At 49.0% G+C, this 27,626-nt stretch overlaps 1 long non-coding RNA gene across 2 annotated transcripts; it reads right to left on the bottom strand.

Annotated features, from left to right (window-relative positions):
• Nucleotides 1-399: 399 nt before the first annotated feature.
• Nucleotides 400-27,626, bottom strand: LOC129049226 (uncharacterized). 2 transcript variants are annotated; one of them, XR_008512144.1, is made up of 3 exons: nt 19,920-20,023; nt 16,016-16,231; nt 400-789 (listed from the first exon to the last, which is right to left on the bottom strand). It is a non-coding gene; the product is annotated as an uncharacterized LOC129049226 (long non-coding RNA). The 2 variants fall into 2 exon arrangements; XR_008512143.1 differs by lacking the exon at nt 19,920-20,023 and adding an exon at nt 27,558-27,626 and having other exon boundaries at nt 407-789.

Below are 27,626 nucleotides of genomic sequence, written 5' to 3'. Positions count from 1 at the left end.
TAATTTAACTGGCCATCCTGTGTTTTTATTTGCCAACTCTGGCAACCATATGCCCAGAAAATTCTGAGGACCCAGTGAAGATAGGGTAACACTGGGGTCAGTGACATCCTTTGCAATTCAAAAAATCCAAAGAGCTAACTCTCACAGTAAACTGAGGGCTAGGCTTCAGCGCCATACTGTGGTTGGGGGGTAATTTTCTCACCACTTGTATGGACATACTAAGGCATACCACTCTCAGAGACTCTCAAGAGAAGTGAGAGTCTGGCACTCAAGCCTGTCTGCAGATATCCTGCCTCTGCTACACCCACCCATGTCTGTTCGCCATGGCCGTTTTACACATCACATCCATCCCCACAATATAATGTACTTCTGTGTGCTGTAAGCAAAACCCCTCTTATTACACTTTATGTAAGAGCCTAATTTATTTGCTTTAGGTCTAAAGTCCACCAGGTCAGGGAGCAGGCCTGTCTCATCTTCTAGTCTTCTATTGTATCTCAATACAATGCCTGGGACAGGAGAAACACCCAATACGTATGGGCAGAATAAATAAATGACACAGTTCTGGGGTGGCAGCAGATCAATTTCCTGGTCTGTGTCTCTTCAATGGACAAGTCGATACATCTCTGCTGCTCCACGTGTAGTCCATGGACCAGGCCCATTCTCATCACCTGGGAGCTCATGAGCAACGCAGCATCTCAGGGTCCCACCCCAGACATCTGCATCGACTGATCCAGTTCACCACTCGCTCAAGGGTAATTGCAATAAGTCTCCAAGTCTCAGTTTCCTCAGCTGAAAAATAAAAGGTAATAAAGCCCTTTACTGCCTCTTCCTAGTGCTGTTGCCATATCAGGTGAGAGAATGGACTGTAAGGTGCAAACTTGAATACGCCGTTTACAAGATGGCATCATTCCTGTTATGAGTGGTTGGAGGGTTATAAATAGTACCCTGCTTCCTCAACTTCCTTTCTAACTAACCCTCTTCCTCTCTTTGTTTCTCTGCTCCCAAGTTCCCAGTCCCTAAATGAAACCCAGCTTCCCCTTCCTGCTTCTCCTGCCCGCCCCTCCCCTTGGAGTCTCTCATAGCAGGCAGAATTGTCCAGGTGCTTGTCAGTTTTTGTGGCTTGAAACAAGCTTTTGCACGTGTCCGTCTGAAGGAGGTCAGGGTGGGGGTGGCTGGGGGGTGAGTGGGACCAATTCAAACAGGCTCAAGTCCCCTGCGTTCGGTTTTGTCTTGTTGCAAATGTGTCGTTTGATGCAGGCCTGATCAAACACGTCTCTGAGCTGGAGGATGTGGGGATGGAGAGAGGAATTAACATTTTTCTCTCTGCTGAGCCTGCCGGCGTCCCGCCCCCTCCTGCATTCGGCCTCATGGGGATAGCATCCAATTATAGATGGACCTCAAAGTCCAGCATCTGCCTTCACATCCCGCACCAGCTCCTGAGGTTTTCAAAGGAGTGAGCTAACATCTATTAATGTTTTCGACGTACCGAGCTGTGTGCTGGGTGCTTTACAAACATTTTTATGGGGTTACTGGGGGAATAAAATGAAACACAGGGTTAATGCATTTCCTGAAATCGAAAATTCCATCAACTGTAGCTTTGCCCCTAGATTTAATAACAACTACATTAAATGTATAAGTCTGCTGCTTTCTGGCCATTGAAGGGTGGTCCGTGAACCAGCAGCATCCACGTCACCTGAGAACTTGGGAGAAGTGCAGAATCTTGGCCTCCACCTCAGACCTCCTGAATCAGAATCTGCATTTTTAACGACACCCCCAGGGGATTTTTGTGCCCACTGAAGTCTGAGAGGCACTGGATTAAAAAACCTATTTTGATTTTGGCATCATTGAAATATGAGGGGAAATGCATGTTTTCGAATCAAGAACATAGGGAGGTTTTCATTTCAAATGAGGAAATTGAGGCTCAGAGAGGCAAAGTTACTTGTCCAAGGTCACACAGCTTGGAAATGATAGAGCCAGATCTCCAAGGGCCGTGCTGTCAGAAGCTTCAAAGGGAGGGATTAGGAGTGGCAGCAGCAGAGGAAGGGACGAGGGAATTTATCCCTCTCATCTTCCCACCACACTACACTTTACTCCACCCCTCAAGTGGAGGACATCATTGTCATCAGTGATAATCAATACGTGGTTTTTGATGTCAGCTGAAGATAGTTACCAAGGACCAGCTGTGTATTCTCAATCACCTTGAGAGACTGGCTTTGCCAACCGGTATGAGCCTGGCTGTGAATATTTCCAGGTTTTATAAAATGCTTTGCAGAGCTTTCATGCTGATGATGTTGGTGCACCAGATTGTAATTAGCAACTACTGGGCGATCATCGGCATGGAAGAGCTTCCTGTTTGCCAGGCAGGTCTCGTATATGTGTCACTCCCTCCGAGAGGCCTTTTCTGACCATGTGGTCTCAGTGTGGTCTTTGTCTGGCACATCACCGTGTCTTAACTCTTGGTGTGGCACTTGGCATTGACCGACATGATGTTGCTTATTTGACTTGTCTTTTGTCTGTCTTCCCTAGCTGGAAAGTCAGCCCCAGAAGGGCAGGGATTCAGACCGGGTGTGGTGGCTCACACCTGTAATCCTAGCACTTCAGGAGGCTGAGGCGGGTGGATCACCTGAGTTCAGGAGTTTGAGACCAGCCTGGCCAACATAGTGAAACCCCATTTCTACTAAAAATACAAAAGAATTAGCCAGGCATGATGGCGGGCACCTGTAATCCCAGCTACTCAGGAGGCTGAGGCAGGACAATCGCTTGAACCTGGGAGGTGGAGGTTGTAGTGAGCCGAGATCACACCACTACACTCCAGCCTCGGATACAAGAGTGAAATTCCATCTCAAAAATTAAAAAAAAAAAGGTGGGGGGGAACAGGGATTCCATCTGCATAGTTTACCACTAGATCCCCAGTGCCTAGAGAGGGCCTGGCACACAGTGAGTGCTCAATAGATATGTAAGTCAGTGAATGAATAAAGGCATTTGTTGGCTGGCTGGCTGGCTAGATAAATGGATGGATGGATGGGTAGATAAACAGAAATCAATGGATGAATGAATGTGTGGAAAATTGATAGGCTGGGTACGGTGGCTCATGCCTGTAATCCCCAGCATTTTGGGAGGCTGAGGTGGGAGGATCACCTGAGATCAGGAGTTCAAAACCAGTCTGGCCAACATGGCGAAACCCCATCTCTACTAAAAATACAAAAATTAACTGAGCATGGTGGTGTGCACCTGTAATCCCAGCTACTCAGGAGGCTGAGGCAGGAGAATTGCTTGAACCTGGGAGGCAGAGGTTGCAGTGAGCTGAGATCGTGCCACTGCCCTCCAGCATGGGTAACAGCGAGACTCCATCTCAAGGAAAAAAAAAAAAGAAAGAAAGCAAAAAAAAAATTGATAGATAAGGATGAATGGATAGATGAAAACTGGATGGATGGATGGATGGATGGGAAACTGGTGGATGAATAAGGATGGACGGATGGATAGATAGATGGATGGATGGAAAATTGATGGATGAATAAGGATGGATAGATGAATGAATGGTTGGGTGGATGAATAGATGCACGGATGGATGGAATTTAGATAGTCTCAGGGTTTGGGAAGGGTTTGCTTTTCCATTCTAGACTTTGAATCTCCAAAGGAAAGTTTCCAATGAAAATCACTTTAAAATATCATTCCCATCAAAACTGAAACAAGGCAAGTCTCCTGAAAGAGGAAAAAAAATTGAAGTAGCATTTACCTGGCAACAATGGCTTATCTCTGATCTTCAAGCAAATAAGGTATTTTGAAAATCAAAACAAATGAAAGTCATCTCCTTCTCTTCTGCTCTGTGTTTCTCTCCTGTGGGAGGTTGAGGTTCCCGTATAACTCAGTGAGGCTGAAACTGAACCTTTTCCTTCCAGACTTTTGCTAGCTTGGGGATAGTTCCAAACTGACGGTCACCAGGTTCCCACTCCCTCTGAACCAGCACTGTCATTCGCCCATAGGGCATCTTTGTACAAATTAGAGAAAGGCTTCCCATCTTCCAGGTGGGCACAACCCTGGGCCTGGGGCAATGGCTTGGTAGACAGACCGCTCCCCCTCACTGGACATCTCCTTGGCCTAGTACCTTTGTTGCAGGGACCAACCTGCCTGTCTGTACGTGGCAGCCTCTTCTGACCCCCAGGACTGGTTTGTTTCAGTCTCAGAGGCTCTGGGCCACTGGCGGCCTTGCCACATCTTATGGGTCCCAACCTAATCTTTATAGATTTATTTTTGGTCATTTCTTGAACAGAAACTCACTCACCAGGTTAGAGAGTCTGGGTTTTTTTTGTTGTTGTTTGTTTGTCTTTTTTTTGAAACGGAGTCTTGATCTCTCACCCAGGTTGGAGTGCAGTGGCACGATCTCGGCTCACTGCAACCTCCACCTCCCTGGTTCAAGCCATTCTCCTGCTGCCTCAGTCTCCTGAGTAGCTGGGATTATAGGTTTGTGCCACCACACCCAGCTAATTTTTGTATTTTTAGTAGAGATGGGGTTTCACCATGTTGGCCAGGTTGGTCTCGAACTCCTGACCTCAAGTTATGCGCCTGCCCCGGCCTCCCAAAGTGCTGGATGGATTATAGGCATCAGTCACCACGCCTGGCCTAAAAAAATTCTGTTCTTTGTTTTCTACACAGCCAACAGAGGAATCCAGCAAAGGGCCCTCTCAGCCCATCCTCTTCTCTCTCTCTCTGTCTCTGTCTCCATCTGTTTCTCTCTGTTTCTGTCTCTGCAATTAATTCTGTCTCTCTCTGCGGCATCTGTGGGCCTGGTGCCTCCTGTCCTGGCCCAAATCTGCCTCTCCTTCTGAATTGCTGTTTCTCAGAGTCTTGCCAGGAAGGACCCCTTATCCTAGAATCATCTGCAATTAATTTGTCTCTGCAATTAATTGTTGTAGTATTCAGCAATAACAACATCCCAAAACTCTCAGCAATGAGGGCTCCACCAGGGGGCACTCTGAATGATGCAATGCAGCCCCCTTCCCTCCGCTCTGGGGACAGGTGCGGATAGATGGACTGACCACTGTCTCTGCCCACCTGAGGATGGTCCTGAGGACTGTGGTTGGGATCCAGGCTTTGAAGACAGGGTAGAGAATGCAGCTCAGCCGTGGGAAGCACATACATAGGACTTAGACCTGGATTCAGGTCTGCCACACTGGTTCAGTGGATGTGAGTTCAGGCAAGCAACTTGACCTCCCAGACCCTCTGTTTCTTCTTCTATGAAACAGGAATAAAGCTGCCCATATTGCAGGGGTATGAGGATTAGATATAAAGGGCTGGGGTTGGTCTTCTAATGGGAGCCTTTTGAAAAGTAGAGGGCAGGGTTAGCAGGAAGGATGTGCAGGCAGCTGACCTCAACTAGTGACGAGGACTTGTTGCTACAAGTGCCAGGAGCCAAAGGATGCTAGGAGAGGGGAAGGCATGGCAAGATGCCCTGTGCTGGGCATTTTCCCCATCAGTGGGTGGCAGCATTGGTTATCTGAGGTTAGAAACACCTTCAGGCCACGTCTTGTCCTCCATGGCCTCCCGATCAGAAAAAGCTCAGAGTTCAGATTCAGAGCTCGTGGGTTCCAGTCTCAACTCACTTGCTGGGGCCCTTGGGCTGGCTACTTCAGACTCAGTCTCCCCAACTGCAAAATGGTGATGAGAAGTCCCCCTCAAGGAGTGGTTGTGAAGATGAAAGTCAAGGAGGGCAGAAGAACTCTGGAAACCTTTACTCACTGGGAAGTGCTTCATGATGTGGGTGAGCACTTTATACACTGCAGAATGCTTTATCCACTGAAAAGGACATTACAAAATTCAAACTTTTTGACTCTGGTCCCTGTCTGGCCCAAGTCACCTGACAAGTCTCCCCTTGGGGAGATGTGAGTGCTCAGCTGGTCTAGCTCTGTGGATAGGATCCACAGTCTTGAGATCTTGGCAGAGGGAGACCAGATGGCTGGAAGGGCAGGGCCCCAGCACTGGGAAACCACTGGCTGGAGAGTTCCTGCCTCCCACCCTGGGGTGGGGCTCCGCTGCATCCTTGGGTCCTGTGCATCCTCCTGTCCTGCCCCAAATCTACCTCTTCTGAATTGGTGTTTCTCAGAGTCTTTCCAGGGAGGACCCGTTGTCCCAGAATCACCTGCAGTGTTTGGTGGAGCTCGGGGAGTTTACTCTGCAGATTTCTGCTCTTCCCCTGAACCATACCCACTGAATTGCCATCTCTGGGAATGGGGCCCTGGAACCTGCATTTTTTTTGAGACGGAATATCGTTCTGTCTCCCAGGCTGGAGTGCACTGGTGTGACCTCGGCTCACTACAACCTCCACTTCCAGAGTTCAAGCACTTCTCGTGTTTAAGCCTCCTGAGTAGCTGGGATGACAGGCACATGCCACCATGCCCAGCTAATTTTTGTATATCTTGTAGAGATGAGGTTTCGCCATGTTGCCCAGGCTAGTCTCAAACTCCTGAGCTCAAGCAATCCTTCTGCCTCGGTCTCCCAAAGTGCTGGGATCACAGGCATGAGCCATGGTGCCCGGCCTGGATCTGAATTTTAACAAGCTTCCTGAAGGGCCCTGGTGCTCGATGATGTCTCAGAAGCATTAGGTGAGCCCCTCTCCAAGGTGTTGCCTGTCCCAGTACCTGGCACATAACAGACATCCAACATAGGCTGGTTGAATGAACACCTAAACAAGCAAAACCTCTGCGGGCCTCGGTTTTCTCATCTGTGAAATGGGAGGGATAATCATCTCTGCCTTGCCCACTATTTTTTGAGGTGATTTAACTCACCTCATACTTTTGAGGTGATACACCTGATACTTTTGAGGTTGAAGTGTGGCCAGAGTAGGAACTCTCCACAGAAAATGACATGAGAGATGGAAGGTACACAGGGCAGAGAGAGAAGAGAGAGACAGAGAGATAGAGGCAGAGACAGAGAGAGACAGAGACACACACACACACACACACAGAGAGAGAGAGAGAGAGAGAGAGAGAGAGAGAGAAAGTGCCTTCATGTTAATAAGCACCAAGGAAAGCAAGCTGTGGCTGGAGAAACCTAGTGATGCTCTCCGCACCTGAATCCCTGGAAGGATGACGATGACTTCCTGCCTACGAACCATCTTTCTTAGTTTGGGGTCCCCCAAAAGCAGATCTTGAGACAAGGACTTGGGTGCATGTTGTTTATTTGGGAGGGAAGAAAGTGGGAAAGTGAGGCAGAGAAGGGGAAAACAGTGCAGTTTTTGTTAAGGCGCAGGTTACTTACAGGGTGTCAGTCCATGGGGACCCTCAGAGGAGCCATGCAGATCCCGCCTCAGAACTTACCCACTGAGGGACACGGAAGTTGTGGCATTTCTCCACCTACTCCCATTGCTTTTGGAGACATTAGATCCCCAGCATTTCCTGGCTGCCCTGTGCACCTTGGTGAAAACCTTTGGCCAGAAAAGCAGGAGGCTGCGGGTACATGGAGGGGCGTGGGGGCAGCTGGCAGCTCACAGAATGTCCTCACCAGCTGCAGGTGAGCTCTGAGCTCAGCAAGGGGATGTGGGGCATTCCCAGCCTCCGTTGCTCTCATGGTGTGCGGCTGGCCAGCCCTGCTAAGCCAAGCCAGACCCGTCCTTCAAAACCAACCCCCAGCCCTCCCAGCCTCGAAGGCTTCTTCTCCATCCACCCTCACCTTCACCATCTTCCCTTTAAAAAGTGGCAATAATTTGAATCATTCTGATGGCTTTAGGTTACATGTGCTGACAAAAACTGGAAGGAGGGAGGGAGGGAGGGAAGGAAAGGAAGGAGAGAAGGAAGGAAAGGAAGGAAGGAAGGAAGGGAGAAAGGGAGGAAGGAAGGGAGGGAGGGAGGAATGAAGGGAGGGAGGGAGAAAGGCATTCAGTACCTCCAATGCACATGGCACTTTCATATCTGTTATCTCATTAAAACTACTATGAGGAGTCTATCCAGTAGGTAACATCATCCGTGTTTTCTAAAGACAAGAAAACTGAGGCCCAGAGAGGTGATGTCACTTGCCTAAGGTCACACAGCTAAATAGATAGCCCAACCCTGGGCTTTAAAACATGTGTTCTTTCCTGCCTTCTCCCATTGCCCCCTCTGGTTGTTTACTTATTTGCAGGTGAACACTGTCAGTCCTCTACTAGATCCTTCTGCTCAGGGCACGGCCTGCAACCTTGCAGCCCAGCAGCATCAGCAGCTCCTACAGCTTGTTAGGAATGCAGAGTCCCTGGTCCCAGAGCTGTTGAATCAGAATCTGCATTTTAATGAGGTCCCCAGGGCATGTGTGTGCATGTTAAAGGTTGAGAAGCGCTGTCCTAGACAGTCTTTGAGGAAGAGGACAGCATCTTCCTTTTATTTCTCATATTCCAGGACAGCATTTTCTTGGTCCAATGCAAATGTTAAAAAAAAAAAAAGCAATTAATAAATGCCTGTGGGTCAAAGACTGATTCCACGTGGCTGATGGGGAGGCTGTCTGGTTAGACATGAACCTCACAATCCTGTGTGCCTGGACATGGCAGGCCAGGACCGTACATGTGGACCTGGTCACATTATTGGATGTCTATTGAGCACTAACACTGTGTGATGCATTGCACGGGGCATAGATTTGTGTGTCTGCTGGTCAGTGACCTGAATTCAGTGCTGGGTGGAGTGCTGGGTGCACTGGAGGAGATCAATAAGCAATTATAATTATTATTACCATTAATAATAAATGCTACATGGTCTGGACGAAAGAAGCTGCAATGTGAGATGAGTGCCTGCCTCAGAGCCCTTCACACTGAGCCCTGTGCAGTTATGGAGCTCCTCTCTTCATGGAGGAGAACAGGGAGGGCAGGTGGGGTTCTGGCAGCCCCTGCTTCTGTAGCATGTGGATTCACAGCCTCCCTGGGAGAGTGGGAGAGGCCAGAGGACCCACAGGGAAAGCAAGTCCTTCTGGAGTTAGATGGAGGTCAGGGTGTTGGTGGTTTATGTGGAGACTCCAGAAGATTCCCTTGGATGGGCCAGCTCAGAGGACCCCAGTGCCCCCCTGGCCTGGGGAAGAGCTCATTGCTCAGTCCCCGATGCAGACGCCTCTGCACACCCTCTTGGAGAGTACTGCTGCCCTTGAATGCATGCATTGCATGGTGGCTGCATCACCTAATGGTGAGGCACACAAGCTTAGCAGCCAGGCCACGGAGATTCCAATCTTGGCTTCATCACCTATGAATCATGTGTCCTCAGACAAGTTGCTTAGCCCCTCTGGGCCTCAGTTCACTCATTCCCAAAATGGTTATAACGACAGTGCCCATCCCACGGGGCTTCTGTGACAATTGAAACAATGGGCATAAAGTGCCTTGCACATAGTGACCATTCCAATGTTCACCGTCATTGTTTACTTTCCTGTGTCTTGTCCCTCACTGAAACCCTGAGAAGGGTTTGGTACATGTGGGTTTATCAGTGGCTCCGTGAATAATCATGACCAGCATTTACTCACTGCTGACTCTGCCAAGTACTGTTTGAAGCATAACTCAATTCATCTTTGCACCAATTCCTGGAGGAAAAAGTGATTACTATTTCCATTTTACAGATGCAGGAACCAGGGCAGAGAGAGGAATTAATTTGCCCAGTGTCATACAGTTAGTAAAAGATGGCACCAGAATTTGAACCCAGACAGTCAGAGTCCAGAGCCCATGTTCCTCACCTTGTAATAGACTGTTTTTGAATGAATGAGAAAAGGAGAGAGGGACAGAAGGAGGGAGGGAGGGATGGGAGAAGAAAGAAAGGAAGGAAGGAAGGGAAAAAGGAGGGAGGGAGAAAGGGAGAAGAGAGAGGGAGGAAGGAGGGGAGGAAGGAAGGGAGGAAGAGAAGGAGGGAAGAGAGAGAGGAAAGAGGAAGGAAGGAAGAGGGTGGGAGGAAGGGAGGAGAGAATGGAAGGAAAGAAGGAAGGAAAGGAGGGAGGGAAGGAGGAAGGAAGGAGAGAGGGAGATATAAAAGAGATCATTAGGTGAAAAGAGAGTTCATAAATGAACTAATGCGTAGATGAAAGAGTAACAACTGACCTCCGAGAGTCATTAAGAAGATTAAAATGAGTAAAGGCTCTGGGTCTGGTACATAGTAAGTGCTCAGTGAACATTAGCAGTGATGATGATGGTCAAGACAGGGATGACAATGAAGATAGAACAGCTGAGTGGAGAAATACAAGAATGATGGCAGATGGTACCAGTGGCTTGACATTTGGAGAGTTTGACCAGCCAGATCTCTGGAGAAGCCAGGATGTGAGACACACAGAGGCTTGGATTCCTCTCTCCATTCCACAGATAGGGCACTCAGAGGCACCAAGAGTGGAGAGAGACTCTCCCAAGGCCACACGGCTGATATTGGAGACAGGATTCAATTCCAGAACAACTTTCTGGGCACAACCACTGTCTTTCAAGGCTCCTGGACTGGCATCTCACTGTATTGGGATGAGCAGATTTTCTAAAGGACTGAGACAGAAGTGTGGAGAAAAAAAAACATGTTTTCCCATTCAGCAAGCATTTATTGAGCACCTACAGTGGGCCTGGTCTTGTGCAACAGGTTTTCTGACATGTTGAGTGATTTCTCTGCACCTGTCCTCTGCCTTCTGTAGGGCAAAACCTTGGAGATTAGGAATGGACAGAACCCTGAGCAGCTGACTTCAGAGGAAAAGGGGTTTCTGGCTGTATCAGTCAGGTTATGCTGCAATGACAAGCAGCCCCCAAATCTCAGCCCCTGAAAACAACTCATCAAAGGCTGACATCTCACACTGTGCGTTGGTGAGGGCTACACCCCACATCGTCCTCCCCACCAGGTGCCAGGCTGATGGGAGCTCTCACTGGTGGAACACAGCTGGTAGGTGATGGGATGGGGGATGGGGAGGTGGAAGCACACGTTGCCATGTTTGGACTTCAGCCTACAGGGCCACGATTCACTGCTGCTCCCATTTCACTGGCCAAAGCAAGTCACACAGCCATGCCTCATGTGGAGGGGGTGGGGAGGGCAATACCACCATGTGGTCACCACACACAGTCCCCATGCAGATTCACAGGGAGGAGGAGAGGTTGCTTGTGGCTTGTGTACATGAGTGAAACCTTGAGAGATGGCAGGCTGGGGTGAGGAGTCATGGGTACGGGGAATAGGGTTAGGGATCAGCCTACGGCTGGGATCAGGGTTCAGTCTATGACCAGAATAGGGCTTTAGTCTGGGATTAGGGTCAGGGCTCAGTCTGTACCAGGGTTAGGGCTCTCAGTCTGGAGCAAGGATCAGGCTTCAGTATGTAACTGGGGTCAGGACTCACTCTTTGACCGGAGTTGGGGCTTAGTCTGGGATTAGGGTCAAGAGTCATGCTGGGACTAAGATTAGGGCTCACATTGTAACTGGGATGCTCTGTGATTGTGCTCAAGGCTCAGGCTAAAACAATGGTCAGGGCTCAGTCTATGACTGGGATCAGGGCTCAGTCTATGACTGGGATCAGGGTTCAGTCTGTGACTGGGATCAGGGCTCAGTCTGTGCTTGGGATTAGGACTCAGTCTGTAACTGAGATCAGGGCTCAGTCTGGAGCAAGAGTCAGGGCTTACTCTGGGTCCAGAATGAGGGTCTAGCTCTCCACCAGCATGAGGATCCCCTATGACCCATCAGTACCTCCATACTAGACTGTTCTAAAGTTGGAGCCTCACACCCAGCACCGCTGACCTGCAGCATCAACCTCAGCCCCACACCTCAGAGCCCAGGAGCCCTGCCTCCACTGCCCTGAAATGCGTGTCCCAAAGTGGAGCCTTCCCCCATTCCTTGCCCAGCAGTGTCAGGTCAGCCCAGTGTGACCGAGTGCCGCCGTGGGCACCGTGGGCCCCTCGTCCCCGCCTGCCCTCCACGCGCCTCCCTCCTGTCTCCTCCCTCTGCCACCAGCTGCCGGCTCCGTCTGCTCAGTCTCTCTCCCTCTCCCCCCTCTGCCTTAGAGACAGCTATAAGTCTCCCGTGAAATATATACAGTGTAAATATATAAAAAGCTTGTGCCTGCCTGCTGCTTATGTATTCATGAAATAGTAAATAAATTTTATGGGATAATTTGAAGGCTGCCAGGAAGCCGGGAGATGAAAACGAAGGCCTAATGAGATGGAGTATCGGGGCGGCACACGCGCAATCGATCGGCGGCTGCCTGGCCCGAGCTGGGACGAGCCCATCTCCCCTGGCCCGGGGCCTCTCTGATGAGACACTTTGGAGGGGCTTCCGGGGGCCATAAACCACGGGTGGCTGCGGTGGGGGCGGGGGAGGCCTGAGCTCTGGAAGCGGTGATGGGGGTGCTGACAGCCACCTGCTGGGAGGCACGGGGCTGAGTTCTTTTCCTAGCTCTGCCAAGGACCTGCTGTGTGACCTTGAGCCAGTCATGCTCCCTCTGTGTGCCTCAGTTTCTCCACATGCGTGATGAGGGGCTTGAGCCAGAAGGTCCCTGGGCTGGGGCCCGTGGCTGTGACAGTCTTCTGGTAGCCCCCTGGCCCTCCCCTTCCTGACACTTATTGCAGTGTGTAACGATATGTTGATTTCATGCTTATTGGATGAGTATCTGTCCCTCCACTAAACCTCAGCTTCATTTGGGCAGGGTCTAGGTCTCTTTTGCTTACTGTTTTTTGTACCCCTCCTGTCTGCCACATAGGAGGGTCCCAACAGATATTTATGGGTTGGACCAAGTGCCATGGCTCACACCTGTCATCCCAGCACTTTGGGAGGCTGAGGAGGGTGGATTGTTTCAGGCCTGCCTGGGCAGCATGGCAAAACCCCATCTCTACTAAAAATTAAAAAAAAAAATAGCCAGGTGTGGTGGTGCATGCCTGTAGTCCCAGCTACTTGGGAGGCTGAGCGGGGAGGCTGAGCGGGGAGGGTGGGGAGGCAGAGGTTGCAGTGAGCCAAGATTGTGCCACTGCACTCCAGCCTGGGTGAGAGAGTCAGACCCTGTCTCAAAAAAAAAAAAATGATGGGTTGGATGGATAATGGAATGGATAAATGAGTGAGTGAGTGAAAAATTCAGAACAGATCCAATTCCATCCACTCCACCACGCCACCGCGTGGTGCAAGCCACCATCATCTCCCGCTCGGACTATCGCAGTAGCTCTTCTCTGGTCTCTGTCACCAACCTGGCCCCCTACAGTCCACCTCCCCACAACCCCCAGAGGAGTCCTGTTAGACAAATAAATCAGTGCCCCCTGTACTCCATATCCTCCCGTGGCTGCCATCTCCCTCAGAGAAACAGCCGAAGTCTTCTCCGTGTCAGACAAGGCCTGCAAGATCTGCTGCCAGCCCCTCTGGCCACCCCAGCCCCTGCTGTGCACTCCTCCCTCCCTCTACTCCAGCCCCTGGCTGCCCACCGCAGGGCCTTTGCACTGGCTGTTTGCTTCTGCCTGCATTTCTTTCCCTGTTATATCCCCATAGCAAAGTTCCTCACCCTTTTCGAGTCATTGCTAAAAACATGTTCTCTCTATGAGGCTACTCCGGCCACCTTACCTAAAAATGCACCCAACCTTCCCCTGGTACTCCCTGACCCCTGTCCTGCTGTAAACCACCCCCTGCCCACTACCTTCTGAAATACTATAGGATCTACTTATTGTTTGTTTGCTCTCAGCCTTTCACCCATGAGAAAGTGAGCTTCGTAAGAGCAGAGTGTTTGTCGGGTTTGTTCATCACAGGGTCCCCAGCACCTAGAACAGTGGCTGGCCCACAGTAGGTGCTAGGGCAATAGTGATTGGAGGAATAAATGAACGAATGAATGAATATCTAAAGGACCCTCCAAGGCTGATCTCATTTTTTTTTCTTAGAGACAGGGTCTCACTCTGTCACCCAGGCTGGAGTGCAATGGTGCAATCATAGCTCACTGTAGACTCCACCTCCTGGGCTCAAGTGATCCTCATGCCTCAGCCTCTAAAAGCACTAAGATTATAGGCATGAGCCACTGTGCCTGGCCTTAACTTAATTTAAAAAAAAAAAAACAAACAAACTGGCCAGGGGCAGTGGCTCATGCCTGTAATCCCAAGCTTTGGGAGCCCAAGGCGGGAGGGTCATTTGAGGCCAGGAGTTTGAGATCAGACTGGGCAACAGAGGGAGACCCATTTCTATGAAAACATTCAAAAAATTAGGCTGACATAGTGACCCTCGCCTCAAGTCATTGCTGAATTTTTTTTTTTTTTTTTAGGGTCTTGCTCTGTCACCCAGGCTGGAGCACAGTGATGCAATCATAGCTCACTGTAGTCTTGAACTTCTGAAGCTCAAGTGATCCTCCTGTAGTCCTGAACTTCTGAAGCTCAAGTGATCCTCCTGCCTCAGCTTCCCAAATAGCTGAGACCACTAAGTGTGCTGGAGTGCACTGATGTAATCATAGCTCACTGAAGCCTCGAATTCCTGGACTTAAGCAAACCTCCTGCCTCAGCTGGGATCACAGGCATGAGCCACTGCCCCCGGCCCCATATTAATAATATTCAGCTGGCTGGGTGTGGTGGCTCATGCCTGTAATCCCAGCACTTTGGGAGGCTGTGTTGGGCAGATCACCTGAGGTCAGGAATTCAAGAGCAGCCTGGCTAACATGGCAAAACCCCATCTCTACTTAAAATATAAAAATTAGCCAGGCATGGTGGTGCATGCCTGTAGCTCCAGCTACTCGGGAAGCTGAAGCAGGAGAATCACTTGATCCTGGGAGGTGGAGGTTGCAGTGAGCCGAGATCGCACCACTGCACTCCAGCCTTTTTTCTTTTTCTTTTTTCTTTTCTTTTTTTTTTTTTCTTTTTTGAACACTTTCTTTGAGCCAGGCCATGCCCTGGACATCCGGAATGTTCTGAGAAGGGGAGCTGAGTGGGCCGTGTCCTGAGCGGGCAGTGTCCTGAGAGAAGCAGGAGAGAGAGGCATAGGGAAGGAACTCAACCTTGCTGGCTTGGGTGGGCGCAGAGAGAAGGGTAGCCTTAGGGGAGGGTAATGGGTGAGAGGCCCCTGGAGCCTGGGGCTGGGAGGAAAGCCCCCACCCAGGGAGAAAGCCAGGCAGACCCCAATGCACCTAGGGGGAGAAAGGGAGAAATAGGAAACTGCAAAGCCCAGTCCAGGCTGGAAGCAGCCTCCAGAGGCCATGAGGCCACATCCCTGCCTTTGGCAGAGCCAGAAAGAACAGCCTGACCCTGCTTTCAGGGACACCTCTGAAACGCCTCTGGGCCCATGAGATTGTCAGGATGTCCTTCTTGAAGTTAACCTAAATCCACACGCTGCAGTTGCAGCCCACGTCTCCTTGTTCTCAGGGGGAACCTATTCCACAGTCCTCACGCCCCTGGACAAGACCACACTTGACGTTCAGGATCTTACTTAGGGCACTGGAGTCAGGCAGGTGCCCTGGCTCTGCCACTTGTGGGCTGAGTGGCCTTTGGCAAATCAGTTCTCCTAGAGCCTCAGTTTTCTCATTTGCAAAAGGGAAATGGCAAAGCTCTCTAACACATCACAGAATTATTGTAAGAGTTAAACAAAGTCAGTCATGTGAAAGCACTTAGCACAATGCTGGGCAGGCAGTAAGAATGAAATTGGCACCAGATATAATTAAGAATATGGGGCCGGGGGCGGTGGCTCATGCCTATGGTCCCAGCTACTCCAGAGGCTGAGGCAGGAGGATTGCTTGAGCCCAGGAGTTTGAAGCTGCAGTGAGCTGTGATCACACCAGTGCACGCCAGCCTAGGCTACCGAGCAAGACCCTGTCTCAAAAAATTAAGAGTAAAAAAATAGAAATCATGATTACAATAGGACTGTTGTTGGGATTAAATGAGATAATATGCATCAGGCGCTGAGCATGCCAGCATGAGCTTCCCCAGCAGATAAAGGGACAGCTTCACCTCCCTCAGGAATTTATATGACAAACACAAAGGCATATAAATAAATGGATAGGGCCACACCTAAATAAATAGAAGGCAGTTAATGAAGCTGCATTATTTGTTGAATAGAAAGTGCCGAGCTCAAGGTCCGTCAAAGAGTAAGAGCTCAATTAACCGTAGCTAGAATTGCCATCATACCATTAGGGGCCGCACCTCTTCCCTGGCTCTGCTCTCAGTCGGTAGAACGAGGTCGTGGGTTGCATCTGCGGTTTCTAACCCAGTGTGGCTGGGCTGTGGGGTGGTTGTGGGGTCTCTGAGAGGTGCATGTCTTGGCGTGGGTGTGATCTCCTGTGTTCTTGCAGAGGCCTATGCATGTCGCCCTTCATCATTCTGTCCTTGCTGGAAATGGGTCAACTGTGGAAATCAAATATTTGCCACTGAAACGCTTGCCCTTCCCCTCCTCTCCCTTCTCCCACTCCTCCCTCTCCTCCTCCTCTTTTCCTTCCTGTTCCTCCTCCCCTTCCTCCTCCCCCCAACTCTGACTCCATCTATGTCCTGCACAACAAGCCTGCCATTTCCCCTCACTGCGGTGCCTGTGCAGTCCCGCGGCGGAGGGGAGAGGCCGCTGGACTTTGACTCTCCAAGGACCACTTGTTATCCTGGAAAACTATTTCCTAGCAAGCCCTTAATCCACTCCAACCTGGAAAGGGCAGAAGCAGCAGCCAAACCCTCAGCCTCACTCGTCTCCTCTCTCTTGCCTCCTCCCTCTCCTTGGGCTGTGGAATTCAGTGTCCATGCCTCTCCTCCTCCTCCTAAGGGTGCTGGAGCCAAGGCTGAGGAGGCTGCAGGGGAGGACTGGAGTCTCTCCTGTCCTGGTTCTAACCTCCCACAGAAAGAGCCAGAGAAGAGGCCACAGGGGGCGTTAAGAGCAAAGAATCAGGCTGGGTGCGGTGGCTCATGCCTGTAATCCCAGCATTTTGGGAGGCTGAGGCAAGAGGATCGCCTGACCCCAGGAGTTTGAGACCAGCCTGGGCAACATAGCGAGACCCCATCTCTACACAAAATACAACAAAAAATTAGCCAGGTATAGTGGCATGCGCCTGTAGTCCCAGCTACTCAGGAGACTGAGCTCAGAGGATCACCTGAGTCTGGGAGGTGGAGGCTGCAGTGAGCCAAGATCGTGCCTCCTGGACAACCGGAGTGAGACCCTATCTCAAAAAAAACAGAGAGAAAAAAAAAAAGAGCAAAGAATCAGGAGTCAACTTGCTGTGTGACCTCAGGCAAGTGAATGCAACTCTCTGAGCCTCAGTTACACCATCTGCAAAATGGGCATCAAACATGAGCTCCCTCATTGGGTGGTGTCAGGATTTAAATCATGTGAAATGCTTAGCAAGTCCTAAGTGCTCAAAGTCCTTCCAGAAACTTCCAAGGCTCTGCACATACAGGCCTGGGTTCCCCCACCTTTTCCCTCCCTGCTATGTCTCACATGCCCCTGCCAGCCTCCTGGCACCCATACATGCTATTCCCTCTGCCTGGACACTACCCCTTGCCAATCTGCTAGAACATTCCTCTTGGGCTGTGACAAGTCCTTCCTTTAAGGGGCTTCCCTGAGAACTTTCCCACCCCTGTCCCCCTCCTCCCCACAAGATAGCTCTTGCAATTCAACTCCTTCAGGTCCCCTGCACCACAAGGGCCTCAATCCTCAATCCTTAGCATCATAATTGGTTCACTGTGTTTTTCCCCACCACACCCTAACCCCACCTGCACAGGGCGACCTCCATCTTGTTCACCTGTGTGTCCCTGGCCATTTGTTGAATAAATGAATAAACCTCTTTCCACCAGTATGCCAGAAAAAAGGACTGAGCTTCAGGACCCACAGGGTTGAAGAGCTCAGGCTTGGAACCGAGTTACCTGAGCTCAAATTCATCCTCTGTCCCCTCCCAGCTAGGTGAGCCTGGACAAGCACTGTTCTCTATGTGGAATAAGAGAGTTGTGGTAAAGTGCTGAGGCTCGGGCCTGGCACAGTGTCGGGGAGTGCCACTCTCTCCCCATCTGTGCAGTGGGCCACTGTGGGGATGGGCAAGGTAGACATCAACTCCAGGGCAGGTGAAAGCTCATTGCTCTGGGGGTGACCCCGATACCCCCATGCCCAGTCCCTTCCCCAACAGTGTCCTCTTGCCCTGGATAGGAGAGATGGGCTGTCTGGAAGTGAGCTCTGGGATCCAGCTATGCTGGGTCCACCTTCTGGGAACTCGCAGTCTTGGGATGGGGACAGATGTCCCATCTCCTGTGGCCAGCTTAGCCAAGGTAATAGTAGCAGAGGAACCTATGTAGGGAGGTGGGGAATACGAGAAGTCCTCCCAGGACAGGAGCTGGGCCCTGGAGGAAGATGTGTTCTCTGTGCAGGGAGGTCAGCATTCTTCCCCAGGGAGGAGCAGCCCCAGGGGGCCAAAGCTCAGCCCTGGGAAAGGTAAGATGGCAAGTGAGCCCTGTGGAGAGTGATGGAGGGGTAGGGAGAGGGAAAGCTGGAGGGGCGGCTGAGTGTCAGAACCTGCAATACTTTCTTATTCTCTCAGCAGTTTCGTCTTCATTTCAGAAAATCACTCTCATGGTTCTCCAGCAACAGCTTGCAAAGCACTCTGTCTCTCTTAATCTCTCTCTCTCTCTCTCTTCAAAAAACACAAAAACTTGCTGGGCATGGTGGTGTATGCCTGTAGTACCAGCTACCTGGGAAACTGAGCTCAGAGGATCACCTGAGCCTGGGAGGTCGAGACTGTAGTGAGCCAAGATTGTGCCACCTGGGCAACCGTCTCTCTGTCCTTCTTTCTCTCTCTCTCTCTCTCTCCCCTATACACACTTCCTTTTAATTTGGTGGGATTTGATGGAGAAGTAATCATGATTAACCTCAGGGTCAGAGTGGTGTCTTCCTTCCTCTCCACAGCTTCAAGCCCCCTCCCTCCCCATCTATTGGACCCACAGCGCTGAACTCCGCATTTGCATCCTCCCCCTGCCTCTCACCCGCCCCCACCCCCATGGCATTATTTACTTATTTGTACATAAAGACACAGGCCCCTCTGCAGCCTGCCTCCTTCTCACGGTGTGTGCAGCCCCTCAAATGTTCATGTCTCAGAGCCACACTATGCATCGTGGGGAAGGAAGACCAGAATCATTCTCCTATGAGACCAAGGAGGAAATGAGTTCCGAGAGGGGACGGGACTTGCTGGAGATTCCATGGGCAGTGATGAAAACCCAGAGCTGGAACCCACATCCTGTGCCCCAGAAAAGGAACAGACATGGTAACTACAGTATTAACATTGGTTTCTAGTTGCTCATTCATAGCACTTGAAGAGATACAGTGACTTGTGCAAGGTCACCTGAGTTGGGATTTGAACCTGGGCATGAATATAGAGCAAGCACTCCTTCTGCAACAGCTTCTGCCTCTCTAGAGGAATGGTCTAGGCCCTTCACATCCAGGCCCCCACCAGAAACCTTACCACCTGCTTCCTACCTCCCTCCCCAGCAGGTGCTGCCTTTCCTCTGGCCAGGCCTTGAGGCCGCTCTGCAAAGATGCCAAGGTCTCTGAAGCCTAAATCCTTTTATGTGCTGTTCCCTGTGTCTGATATGCCCTAGGAATGCCTGTTTTTTAAAACTGAGCAGGTGTCGCCACCTCTGGGAAGACTTCTGGAGCTCTCCAGAATCTTCCTGGTACAGATCCAGGTTAGGCTGGAAATATAGGCTGCCTGTGCTCACTCCATAGCCATCCACATGTGATGGAATTGCCTGCTGCTTGTCCACCTCTCCATTCAGGCTGGTTGCTTTGGTAGGAGATGTGTGGAGCATAGTGGCTGGGAGAACAGCTTTGGGAGACAATCTCTGGTTATCTCTTGCTGCATAACAAATCATCCTAAAACCTAGTGCCTAAAAACACAATCATTTTATTATTATCTCTCTTGGTTCCAAGAGTTGATGGGCTCAGCTGGGTGGTTTTGCTCATGGTCTTTCATGCAGTCACAGGTGGATGGAGGCTGGAACTGGAGTCATCTGAAAGGCTCCCTCACTTACATGTCTGGTGGCGGAGTCAGGCTGTCTGCTGGGACCTCACCTGGGGCTGTCAACTGAAGCACCTCCATGTGGCCTCTCACTAGTTCCTCTGCATGGGCTAAACTGGGCTTCCTCACAGTATGGTGGCTGGATTCCAAGAGTGAGTATCCCAAGAAAACAAAGCAAAAGTGCATTACTTTCCTAGGGCCTAGCTTCTGAAGTCACATAATGTCATTTCCGGCTTAGCATACTCCATCAGTCAAGGCAGTCAAAAACTCCAAGTTCCAAGGGAGGGGGCATAGATCCTACCACGCCATGGGAGAAGGTCAAAATCACATTATAAGGATGGCGGCCATCTTTGAAAATACAATCTGCCACAGTCAGACTGACCTAGGGTGAAATCTTGCCACCATCACTTATTTGCCCTCTGTTTCTTCATCTGTAAGACAAAAAGCTAATAATAGTGCCTACATCATTGGGATGTAAAAGGAAAGTGAGAAAATGCATGTACAGGCTGGGCATGGTGGCTCACGCCTGTAATCCCAGCACTTTGGGAGGCAAAGGTGGGCGGATCACAAGTTCAGGGGTTCGAGACCAGCCTGACCAAAATGGTGAAATCCCGTCTCTACTAAAAACACAAAAATTAGCCGGGCATGGTGACGTGCGCCTGTAATCCCAACTACTTGGGAGGCTGGGGAAGGAGAATCGCTTGAATTCAGGAGGTGGAGGTTGCAGTGCGCCGAGATCACGCCACTGCACTCCAGCCTGGGTGACAGGGCGAGACTTCATCTCAAAAAAAAAGAAAAGAAAATGCATGTACAGCCCTTGGCCCTACTGCTATATATATTAGCACTCAGCAAATTATAAATAAGATGATGACAATCATTCCTGTGCTTCCACACCTAACACAGTAGGTGGAGCATACACACAGTGGGCACTCAATAATTTTTTCTTGGATGTGTGAATGCCACAGTAAGAATGTTGGACCTCTTGGAGCTTCCCAGCAATAAGCATATATATATATATTTTGAGACAACTCTGTCGCTCAGGCTAGAGTACAGTGTCATGATCTTGGCTCGCTGCAGCCTCTGCTTCCCAGGTTCAAGCAATTCTCCTTCCTCAGCCTCCCAAGTAGCTGGGATTACAGGTGTGCAGCACCATGCCCGGTTCATTTTTTTGGTATTTTTGGTAGAGACAGGGTTTCACCGTGTTGGCCAGGCTGGTCTTGACCTGCTGACCTCAAGTAGTCTGCCCACCTAGGCCTCCCAAAGTGTTGGGATTACAGGCGTGAGCCACCACACCTAGCCTATTATTCCTCTTTTTACAAGATGTTTTAAACAAACAAAAAATCACGGAGCAAACAAAACAAAATGCTTACACACTTCTATCCAGCTTTGTCAAACCTTAACATTTTGCCATATTTCACTTATTTTTTTTACCATTACAGATATGTTAAAAAGCATTACTCTCCCCTTCTTTCCTATAGGAAAGGGAACACCTCAATGTGGTGTTTAAAATTGATATAAGCAGTTTGTAATATTTTATTACATTTGTCTACATGCCCAAGTTTTGTGTGCTTTTAAATTTTATGCGAAGTGATATCGTATTGAGGGTATTTTTTCTGCAACTTCCTTTTTTCTTCAGCATTATGCTTTTTAAGATTTATTCATGATAAAACTGATTCCTGTAGCTTATTTGCTAACTGCTGTATATCATTCTATTGCCTGTGTATGATGTAATTCATTAGTCCATTCTTCTACTGATGCATATTTAGGGTGTTTCTAGTTTTTACACTTTAATAATCAACGCTGCAATCAACAACCTTGAATGTTTTGTATGTGTGACATTTCTCAGAAACTAGGGGAACAATTGGTGGGTTACAGGGGTGCACGTATCTTCAATCTTCCTAAATATTTGTAAATTATTCTCCAAAGTAGTTCTACCAATTCATACTCCCACCTGTGGAGTATAAATATTTCCCTGGCACCACATCTCCCCAACACTGGATATTGATGACATTTTCATTTTTGCCAATCTGATGGGGAGGAAATTGTGTCTCATTATTTGAATCTGCCTTCCAATGTGATTGAGCCTCTTTTTGATGTGTTATTGACTGTATGGGATTCTTCTCAGAACTGCCTGTTCCTATCTGCTGTCAATTTCTCTGTCGAGTTGTTTGGCTTTTTACCTTACTGGTTTGTACACTGAATACTAACTCAGAAACAGTTGTTTATTTGCATTGTAAATATCTTTTCCAGTCTATAGCTTGTTTTTCACTTTAACTATGGTGGTTTTGGTTGCATGAAAGTTTTAATTATTAATGTATCACTTTTCCTTTCTTGTTTGTGCTTATTATGAATAGTTTAGAAAATCCATCTCTACCTCCTGAGATCAGGAAATTAATTTGTCTAATTGCAAGAAAGTTTTGCTTTTTCACATTTAAGTTATTTAACCTTCTGGAATTGTGTGTGTATGGGGTGTGTGTATGTGTGTGTGTAGTGTGAGGTTGGGATTCACATTTTGTTTCCTGTGTATAAACAATTCATGCCAGGAGTGGTTGTTCATACCTGGAATCCCAGCATTTTGAGAGGCTGAGATGGGAGGATCGCTTGAGCCCAGGAGTTTGAGATCAGCCTGAGCAGCATAGGGAGACCCTATCTCTACCCCCAAAAAAATCACTATTCAGTAAATAGTCCATTTGGTCTCCACGATTTCGAATGTCTCCTCTGTCAACATCAAAGACCATGTCTGTTTGTGGACTCTCTCTTCTGTCCCAGTCTCTCACTGGAAACTTCCCTTGCCTTTCATTAGTGGCTAGTGATGCTGCCTCCCTTTCTCAAGCTCTGATTTCTTCCAACTCTAAAACGTGAGGCCTCAGTTTGATGCCCAGCCTTGCCACTAATTTGCCACATCACCTTGGGCCCACGCCTTCCTCCCTGAGCCTTTTCTCCATCTGTGAACAGTGGGAGGTGGTCAGCCAGATCAGCAAGGGTGGATAGCTGTGATGTTGGAGCTTGTTTCTCTCTCACTGAGCCCTTCACTCTCCAAAACACACATCGCCACAATTAGGGTGGTCAACTGTTCTGGTTTGCTCAGGACTGAGTGGCTTCCTGGGACATGGGACTTTCAGTGCTAAAATCAGGATAGTCCCAGGGAAAACTAAGACAGTTGGTCACCCTATTAATTGGCTCTTGCCCTGCACCCACTAGATAGTAAGCTCCATTTAAGCAGGGTGAATTTTGCATATCACCACCCCCAATACCCAGAATGGTGCTGGCAAACTGTAGCTGTCCAATAAGTGATTTCTGAATGAAAGAGTTTTTGGATGAATTAATGAGCATCCCTAGTATCCCCTGCTACTACCCTGGTCAAAGCCACCATCATGACCACCTCCTAACTTGCCTCCCAGCTTCTGTTCTTGGCACACTTGGTCTCTTCACCCAACAGCATGGAAGCCACCATATAATTCCTCTACTCAAGTTCTTCCAAAGGCTTCCCAATTTATATGGTTTTGCTGTGTCCCCACCCAAATCTCATCTTGAATTGTAGCTCCTATAATTCCCATGTGTTATGGGTGGGGCCCAGTGGGAGATAATTGAATCACGGGGGTGTTTTCCCCCATACTGTTCTTGTGGTAGTGAGTAAGTCTCGAGATCTGACTGTTTTATACAGGGTTTCCCCTTTCACTTGGCTGTCATTTTCCTTTTGCCTTCTGCCATGATCATGAGGCCTCCCCAGCCACTTGGAACTGTGGGTCTATTAAACCTCTTTTTCTTTATAAATTACCCAGTGTCTGGTATGTCTTTATCAGCAGTGTGAAAACAGACTAATACACCAATCTCAATCTCCATGCTTATAATAGTTCCGCTACCCCCATTACCTCTCTGACATTGACATGAATGACGTTGCTTATTCACTCCAATAATGCTGGCTCCCTTGCTAGTCTTCGAATTCTCCAAGTATGTTCCCACCTCAGGGCCTTTGCACTGGCTGCTGTGCCTGGCACATTCCTCCAAATAACCACGTGGCTTGCTCCTTCCCCAAATGTCACTATATAATATTGCACTTCCACACCCGACAACTCTTATCTTTTTCCAGATTTGTTTTTCTCCTTGGTGTTTACAACCATCACACACACTACACACTTTACTTATTTATCTTGTTCACTATCTGTCTCTCTCCCTGTCCGTGAAGGCCAGGATTTTTGCCTGTCTTGTCTTGTTCACCCCTGTATGCCCAGCACCTGCACACTGAAGCCAGACGCTAGTGGGTCTAATAAGTCACTTGACACTTTCCAGCATATGATAAATGCCTAAACTCTGAACAGGGGAAACATGGTCTGGGAGGAACTCTCGAGGCTTCAGGAGCTGAGCATCTCTATGAACGAAGCCTGGGAGTGGGAATCCACACCTGCAACTCAGGGAGCAGAACACAAAGCAGGGCTATGAAGGTCGGTGTGCACCATGTGACACCATCACACAGCCACCACCTGTCCTTTCTGCAACTGCCTCCTCAATGAAGTAGAGAGGCCTTTTCTTCTTTTCCTTTCCTCCAAAGCCAATCTTTATATTGATTTCTTCATCTCCACTTCCAGCTGCAGTCAGTGGGCATTGGGAGAGACTAAGCGTGTCTGTTTTGCTTAAGAGTTCCCCCCATCTCAGACAGCCACCAGCTGTCACATCAGGCTGCAGGGACCTGGCTGCCTGGCTGCCATGGGGCTCCAGAGAGAAACAGACTAACCCCCCTTTTCCTCTGTCACCCCCTGAGGGACTGGGTGGGTCAGTCATTCATGCCTTCAGCATTGTGTGGGCACCTAGTGTTTGCCAGGCCCCATTCTCAAGTTGAATTACTGAATGGTTCATGCAACTAATATTTAATGAGCACCTACTATGTGACAGGTACTGTTCTAGATAGGATACAGCTGTGAGAAACAGATGAAAATTCTCTACCTTTGTAAATGGGAGACAAGGAGAAACATTAGTAAACTATTTATAGCAATGGGTCACATGGGGATAGATGATAAGGACAAAAATAATATAGAGTGGAGGGGTAGTGAGTGTTGAGGTGGGGAAGCTACAATTTTAAGTGGGATGTTAGGGTAACATTTGAAGCAAAGGTAACATTTGAGCAAAGACTTGGAGGAGGTGAGAGAGGGAGAAAGCTGTTTGAAGAAGGTGAGAGAGCCAGCCATTGGCAATCTGGCAGAAGACAGTCCATGCCAGGAAACGGCGGCTGCAAAGTTCTAGAAAAAGCAAGGGGATCAGTGTTCCTGGGGTAGAGTGAATGACAAAGCAGAGAAAGTGGGTGACAAGGCCAGAGAGGTAAGTGGTAAAATCCTGAAGGGCCTCTTATGCCCTGGTGAGGACTTTGAATTTCACTGTGCAATGAGATGGGAGCCATTGGAGGTTTCTGAGTAGGAAGCAACCCTCTCCGACAAATTATAAATGGACCATTCTGGCTGCCGTGAAGAGAACAGATTGAAGGAAGGAAAGGGAGGAGGCAAGGCTACCTTTTGTTCTCTCCACTCCCTTATTGGCAGACATTCTGCCTTAATTTGTAGCCAGCAGAGCTGCCCCTTGATGAAATGGGCTACCTGGAGAGAAACTGAGTTCCTTGCCATGGGAGGCATACAAGCAGAGCCTGATTGCCTTGTCAGGGATAAAGTAGAGACATTCTGTGAGTGGGCAAGTGGTGAAACCTGAGGAGCCTAAAGTGACCCCTAGACTTCCTCTGTATCCTGAGATTTTAAAGAGAGCGCTTAGGTTTTCGGAATTTCTTATCCTTCCTTCCCCTAACTCCCCCACCCCCACCCCCCAACACCTACATTGATAGGTCAGAATATTTTTTAGTTGCAAGTGACAAGAACCCACATCAGATTGGTTTAAGCACATAGGGAAATTGATTGGATCACAAAATTGAAAAGGGCAGGCTTCAGGTGCAGCTGGACCAAGGAACCCCACTGCTATCATTTGGAATCTGTTCCTCTCCACCATATGGCTCTGCCTTCTTCACTGTTAGTCTTGAAGGTTCTCTTTGCGTGGTGGCAAGAATGGCCACCAACAGCTCCAGGCTGACACCCTTCCAGCTTTGCAAACCAAGAGAAAGAAGCCACTTCTTTACCAGCAAAATTACCAGCGTGGAATCTCATTGGCCCAGTTGAGTCATGCGCACATTCTTTAACTAATCATCACAGGCAGAGATATGGAGTGTTCTGATTGCCTGGGGATGGTCTCATGTCCCCGGAGCTGAGGGTAGAGGGGCAGCCCCGCCAGATCCATGGAGGTAAGAAAGGAGGAAGGAGATTCCTCCAGGGAAGATGGACAGGTAGCTATAGGAGAAGGTGTGGTTGATCCCAGGCCACCTCTGACCGATGAAGGGGCAGCAGGGACAGCCTGAATTATCCCCATGTAGCTTTGCAATTACTAATTTTCCTGAATCAGAACCTGGGAGCTCACAAAACCTGGTCAAGGGCAAGAACATTTAGGCAGCACAGTTATAATTGTTTGCAAACAATTGTCTGGAGCATAAACATAAAGCTTTCCAAAGTCTGCACCCAGCCATCAACCCCAAGGCCATCTGGACCCTGCCAAGTCTGAACCCACTGGAAACAACATAAAAACAACAGCAAGGGGTTACTTAGCCGGGGAGGATGCTCTGAGTCCCACAAGCTGCAAAGCCACTGATGTCTGACAAAAAAACCATACCTGCCCTGCCAAGAGGGGCTCAAGTGGTCCTGAGACTTATCCCCCTGCCTCCAAGGAGGGCTGGAAAACAACCCTCAAGCCTTGTGAATCGAGCTTGGGGGGATCTGCCTCAGAAACATCAGGTAGACTTGTCTTCAGTAACTGGGATTTTAACAATGAAACCCACTTTTACATTTGTTGTAAAAATGCCCTAGAGATTAATTAGCGGCTGTCTCAAACGTAAGCTTTCTGCCCCTTGTGGGATTCCTTCCTCTTTCTCAATTACATGTTTCTTTAGGTGGTTGATGTTCTGGGTGCCACGCAGCTCAGAGCCTCAGGAAAGTCCAGGAAAGGTGTCCTGTGATGAGAGACTGGAGGAATTCACGTAAAGACGAATGCAGCACATTTTTGTAGTTTCAAGCTACGGTTTTAAAGTCAAGAGAAGTGGGTGTGTTCGTCGTTTGGGCTGCTATACACTGGATGGCTTACAAACAACAGAAATTTATTTCTCACAGTTCTGGAGGTAGGAGTCCAAGATCAAGGTGCTGTCAGATTTGGTATCTGGGGAGGGCCCACTTTCTTGTTCATTGATAGCTCTTTCTAGCTGTGGAAAAGGCCTAGGATCTCCCTGGGACTCCTTTATAAGGGCACTAATCCCACTCATGAGGGCTCCATCCCCATGACCTAATCACCCCCCAGAGGGCTCACTTCCTAATACCATCACGTTGGTGGTTAAGTTTCAACATACAAATTTCAGCGGGATGCAAACATTCAGACCACCGCCGTGTGTTGGAACACTGGCTCTTCAGTCTGTGGAGCCTTGAGTAAATTACTGAACCTCTCTGAGCCTCCATTTTCTGATCTTTACAATGGAACTACTCAATATTGTCAGTTATCAGGGGAAATGTAAATTAGAACTGCAGTGAGAGACAGTTCTGTACCCACTAGAATGACTAAAATGAAAGACTGACAACACTAAATGTTAGCAAGGATGCGGACCAACCTGAACAACTCACCATTTAGTGAAGAGTGCATTTGATACACGCTGGTTTCTAATTCTTCTGTCACCTGTTAAGGCTGGTGGG

The sequence above is a fragment of the Pongo abelii genome, chromosome 10, assembly GCF_028885655.2.
Source record: "Pongo abelii isolate AG06213 chromosome 10, NHGRI_mPonAbe1-v2.0_pri, whole genome shotgun sequence".
Taxonomy (NCBI): domain Eukaryota; kingdom Metazoa; phylum Chordata; class Mammalia; order Primates; family Hominidae; genus Pongo; species Pongo abelii.
This window is presented reverse-complemented; position numbering and strand designations above follow the sequence as displayed.